Here is a 6388-nt window from a genome sequence, read left to right as displayed (position 1 = left end):
AATTTATAAATAACATATTTTAATAGAACAGTGAGTAAAAGGTTAAGATTTCAAAACAAAACAAAACAAAAAACTATCAGTCAGAAGAGATTTTTCGTCAAGTTCCACTACCTAGAAAAGAGCAGGACCATAATTCCAGGAGACTCTCTGTGTCTGTACTTCAGGGCTGCAGAGTTACACCCTTTACATTCAAAATGAAGACAAAATGTATTTCTTTACATTCCCTTAACTAATTGTATCTTCTTTTCAATACTTTATTAAGTAGCTGGGAAACATAAGCCTTTCGATTAATGTTATTTCTACCTCATCCCAGTTAAATAGTGTTCTCTTAGCTTAACAGATTCCTTTCAGGAAAATGCTATCAGTTTTCAAAAGTCCCTTCCCTCCAATTTCCTTTCCTTAATGGCACTTGTAAGTGCAGGGGTGGGTTGGAGTGAGAGGGCTTATTACACTCTTCTGGAGTAGAAGCAGCATCTTAGATTGGCAAATTTTTCATCCAGGTCCTTTGCAGTGTCTCCTGTTTTCCTCCATGGGTGAACTTCGCCTTTCTCTCTTGTCCTCTGCTTCCCTAACCCCAATCCAACCACCTCAAAGTGTGGAGACTGTGTATCAACAGGCAGAGAATTTATATAGACAAAAAGCAAAGAAACCAATCAGAAGTCTATTATTAGAGTCTGGCAAAGAAATGAAGATATTCTGTACTAATGAAGTAGCAGTAGGAATCCAGACATAAAACTTACAAATATTGTTTTATTTAATTCTCTCTGTGACGCTGAGTGGTAGGTACTGTTATACCTACAGAGTAGATAAGAAAATAGGATTAGAGAGACTTAATGGATTGTGCAAGACCTCATAGTTGATAGGTTGATCTGCCTGACCCATAATTGGAGGTGTTTATGAATGAGGTTCTCAATTAGTCAATCAACAGATTGATGAATGAATGAAAGCCATGTGTGTCTGGAGCTCAGTAGAGAGGACCTTCGACATATACAAGATGCCTGATTCTTAAAGCCCTAGTGGGTAATACTGTCCAGAAAATAAATGCAGGAAATGCTAAGAAGGGAACTTTTTTAAAGGTTAATTTGAAGGGGTGTGGAAAATGGTACAAGAATGGTCAAATTCAAGATATCTATATTATCATTTCCAAACTTTTACCCTAAAGAAGTTCTGTGAGTGGAGCTTAACTTCAGTTCTCTTTTTTTTTTTTGGTGGTGTTTGGTTTTTTGTTTGTTTATTTGCTTTTAACCCATCAGTGATTCACAGATCAAGAAGAGTCTGGATTCTTGGTCCTGCCTGAGAGAATCCAGTCAGATTTCACCAACATTTTGACTCACAGTAAGCTGCTTTGTTTTAATTTTCCAGATCCAGGCAGTACTCAATTGAAGGCAGGATTTCCCTATCATTCAGTATTCTGTTATTCTATTTGTTGGGCATTAAAATTCTAAACATTCTTATTGGAGGCTTTGGTTTGTTGTTTTCTCAGTTTAATGATTCGGCTATTGTCTCCTACTTGCCTGTTCACATCTATTCTGAATTCCAGTGACACTCTCTGATTAAAAGACAATGACATTAGGACCATAAAAATTTAAAATGAATCAGGTGTTAACATCACACAAGCCATTCCATCATTCGTGTACTAAACGTGAATGACTCTCAAAGAAAACAACAATTTAAAAAATCCTCCTTAGCTCAGACTAAGCTTCTTTGAAGTCAGAATATCTCCTTTCCTAGCTTTTTATACCTATGGAATCAAGATTTAGGGGGATGTTTATTTTTATGACACTCCTCCGTTAGCACTGCCCTGCCAAGAAGTAATATCTGTAGGTGTGGCTGCTTCATCACTATACACGGCTTTTACATAACTCCCCTTCATTGACATCTGAATTAAACTGTTGCCTTTCATAGAAACAATTTTTTTGTAAAAAAAAAAAAATACAAAGGAGAATTAACACAACAGTGAGATACCCCTACACACCTATTAGAATGGCCAAAATACAGTGACAACACCAAAAGCTGTTGACGATGTGGAGAAACAGAAACTCTTCATTCATTGCCAGTGGGAATCCACAATGGTACAGTCGCTTTAGAAGACGGTTTGGTGGTTTCTTAGAAAACTAAACATACTCTTGTCATATAATCCAGCAATCACTCTACTTGGTATCAACCCAGAGGAGTTGAGAATTTCTGTCCACACAAAAACCTGCTCATGAATGTTTATAGCAGCTTCATTAATAATTTCCCAAACCTGGAGATCAACCAAGATGTGTTTCAACAGGTAAATGGATAAACAACTGTGGTACATCCACACACTGGAATACTGATCAGCACTAAAAAGAAATGAGATAGCACATCATGAAAAGACACGGAGGAACTTTAAATGTATATTGTTAAGGGAAAGAAGCCCGTCTGAAAAGGCTATGTACTATGTGATGCCAACTATATGACAGTCTGGAAAAGGCAAAACTATAGGCAGTAAAAGTGTGGTTTCCAGGAGTTTATGGGGAGGGAGGGAGGGGTGAACAGGTAGAACACAGGGGAATCTTATGGCAGTGAAACTATTCTATGTATTACTATATTGGTAGATACATACCATTATCTATTTGTTAAAACACACAGAATGTACAAGACAAAGAGCGAACCCAAATGTAAACTATGGGCTTTAGTTAATAACGGTGTATCAGTATTGGCTCATTAATTGTAACAAATGCATCATACTAATGCAAAATGTTAATAAGGAAAAAGGGGAGGGAGGGCTGGACAGGGTATATGGGAATTCTCTGTACGTTCCACATATTTTTCTGAAAACTTAAAACTTCTTTAAAAAGTAAAGTTTGTTATTTTTAAAAATACAGAAAGAAGACCTCCATATATAATTCCATACACTAAGTATATCACTTAGTGATCTATTATTATTAATTATCATTAATAATTATATATTATCATTAATTATTAGTAGTAAATATATTATTTTCTTTAATAAAGCAAGTTTAAAATAATTATTTCATTTTTCCTCCTTCCTTGACTCTAGGCAGCCCGCATTTGATAAGAATATTATTTAAATGATCCCTTGCTAGAGAAACGTGTAACTTCTGTCAATTTCAGGCACTGGGGCGGACCCTTTCTGTAAGAAAGAGCACCAAGACTGTCCATAAGTTCCATGGATATCCACTGACATTTATTCACAGATGCTAAGAAAGCAAGACAGCAGAACATATAAAAGTGCAATAATGGAAGAAAATAATCTGTCCGACATCATAAAAGCATTCCTGATCCAAATTCTCATCTCAGGTGACTAGTACTGTTCTCACAAAATCAACTACGGCATTGTAATGGATTTTCTCAGGTCCAAAAATTCACGCCCTGAATATAAAATGAGTAGCAGACACTTTTGTTTAAGCTGAGAAGAAGGGGATAAAAAGCCGTTTTCTTTATCTTGCATGAAGCCTGTATAAATCTTACACAACATTGATGATAAACACTAATCCTGTCACAGTTTGGCCTTCTCTTTTGACATCAATCCCACTAATTTTTATTATATTTAGCTATAACGTATCTGTCACATTGGGATTTTATGTAGCACTTGCTGACGTTTACAAGTATTTTACATGGGGCTTTCACTGATTCATCAAATATATGTTGAAGCACAGAGTAGGGAAATGTCTCACGGTTGGAATAATTAAAAGTAGTTTAGTCAAAGACATCACACAAGTGTTTCTTAGGTACCGATGATCCAAAGAGATCTGGGCAATCCCAGAATTGGTTCAATTTTTATCCAGAAATATACAGGAGAAATGTACTTTTCTTTCTTATTCATCATGTTTCTGTGTCCAGCACAGAAACAGAGAAAAAAAAGTTCCCAATTTCATTTCCATGAGTTAATATGAAGTATTTATTACAAATAATTAATATATTATAAATACAAATGGCATTACTATAGGCATAAAGTTTGATTTCTCTGTGTGGCAAAAATTCTCTAAATAAGTTAAAACTAATAGTAATTATCAGGGATGAGTATTTCCTATAATCTAAGCGCTTTACATATATTAACTTAATCTTCACAAAAATCTTATGAGACAGGTATAATTACTTACTCTGTTTGACAGATGAGGAAACTGAACAATAGGAGGTTAAGTGAAGTGCTCAAGGTTACTTCGAGTGACTGGAGAGCCAGGATTCAAACCCGGGCAATCGAACTCCAATATTGGTGCTCACAACCCACGCATTATACTTAAGTAATAACCCAGGACAGTTTACAAGTGTTCAGAGAAACTACCACTGAGTAAAGACCCTAACATGATTCAAACGAAAACTTACATAGCAATAGGAAAAAATCCTATATCCCCACCAATGACAACATGACTTTGTATCTACTCAATTTTAACTTCGGAAGTTTCTAGAAACGCTGAATCAAACAGTTTTTTGCTAGTACAAAGATATGTTTTTAACCAAGTGTTTGCGTCTCTGTTGATGGTGTACTTCTACTAATGTAACAGAAAAGTGCCAAGACTTTCAGAAACTATGAAGGAGAATATACTTAAGGCCTTTTGAAATAAAATGCAGGTTTCTATTTTCTTTTTTTGGAGCCAATTCAGTGATGTTTTCTAAAAAGGAGAGCATGAGAAAAAGAGTATTACTTATATGGTTATATCAAATGCTGGTTATCCACTATTATTATTAGTGTTATTATAAAACCATTAATTGAGCATTTATCATATCAAAAGATATAGTAGTAAGAATATGACCAAAGATAGAGACAGATGGTTACAGATACATGGATAGAGACATTTATTTTATTTTATTTTATTTATTGTTTCTGGCTGCGTTGGGTCTTCATTGCTGCGCACAGGCTTTCTCTGGTTGCACTGAGTGGGGGCTACTCTTCGTTGTGGTGCATGGGCTCTAGGCGTGTGGGCTTCAGTAGTTGTGGCACGTGGGCTCAGTAGTTGTGGCTCATGGGCTCTAGAGCGCAGGCTCAGTAGTTGTGGCGCACAGGCTCAGTAGTTGTGGCTCATGGGCTCTAGAGCACAGGCTCAGTAGTTGTGGCGCACAGACTTAGTTGCTCCGCGGCATGTGGGATCTTCCCGGACCAGGGCTCAAACCTGTGTCCCCTGCATTGGCAGGTGTATCCTTAACCACTGCACCATCAGGGAAGCCAGGATAGAGATATCTGATATTGCCAGATACATGATTAGTAGGTAAGAGATCTGATAGACAGTCGGATGCTCACAGCACCCCTGTGAGGCAGGGTTTATCATCTCCACTTTGCAGCTCAGGAAGCACAGAAGAGTGAAGTAACTTGCTGCTGGTGGACTTGTGTAAGCAGACAGGAGCAAAAACAGGGAATCTGAGGTTTCAAAGTTTTGTGGCTATGTTATAGGTACATGCAAGTGAAGCCTTGAAAACTTTTGCATTACCCAAAACATACAAAAAAATGACATTTATATGTTGGGAATTTCCCACATCGGATTTCTTTCCTCCAGACATCAAGACTGATTTAAGACCTATCCATTCGATTTCCCATCGTCCCCTTTAGTCTCATTCTCAGGGCATTATGAACAAACCTTCACAATCTTGTTTGATGAGCGTTCAAGAGAACTGTAAAATGTGTATCAGACCCAGTGGCCAAATCTTGGTTTCTTATACCATTCTCTACTAAAGGGAGCCAGAGAGGAGTTGCCGGTTCCAAAGATGAAGCAGTAAAATCATACGATGGACCTTAAGCATATTATTATAGCCAGAGAGGAAGACTGGGCTCCAAGAATGATAGGGCATGTCAAAAAGGCCCAAGAGTTAGCTCGAAGGAGCTCCCACCAGCCACATACGAAACATTCTGAGAATCAAAATGAATAATGACAGTAAGAGAGTATAACCCATTGAATAAAATAAGAATTCAGGAGTCCCTGCCGGTACACGTATTTTTCACATAGTTAGAATGTCAACTAATAAGTATAGAAGGAAATATGGAGTTAGAAAATCATTATATAAAGGTTTCCTTGTCTCCGGAGCCCGTTTTAGACTTGAAGTCTGTTTTGTGTAACATGAGTATAGCCACTCCTGCTTTCTTTTGGTCACCATGTGCAGGAGCTATATTTTCCAAGCCTTCATTTCCAGCCTATGTGTATCGTTAAATCTAAAGTGAGTCCCTCAGAGGTAGCATATTGTTGGATCTTGGTGTTTTTTTTCCCCTATTTGTCCACTGTATCCCTTTTGATTGGTGAGTTTAATCCATGTTTTAAAGCAATTATTGATAAATGAGGACTTACTATTGCCATTTGGTTATTTGCTTTCTGTCTGTTTTGCAGTTGTTTCCTCCCTCTCTTGCTATCTTCCTTTATTATTGGATGATTTTTATAGTGATTTGCTTTTTTTATTATTTTTTATTGGAGTA

This window comes from Phocoena sinus, chromosome 4 (genome assembly GCF_008692025.1).
Source record: "Phocoena sinus isolate mPhoSin1 chromosome 4, mPhoSin1.pri, whole genome shotgun sequence".
NCBI classification, from domain to species: Eukaryota; Metazoa; Chordata; class Mammalia; order Artiodactyla; family Phocoenidae; genus Phocoena; species Phocoena sinus.
This window is presented reverse-complemented; position numbering follows the sequence as displayed.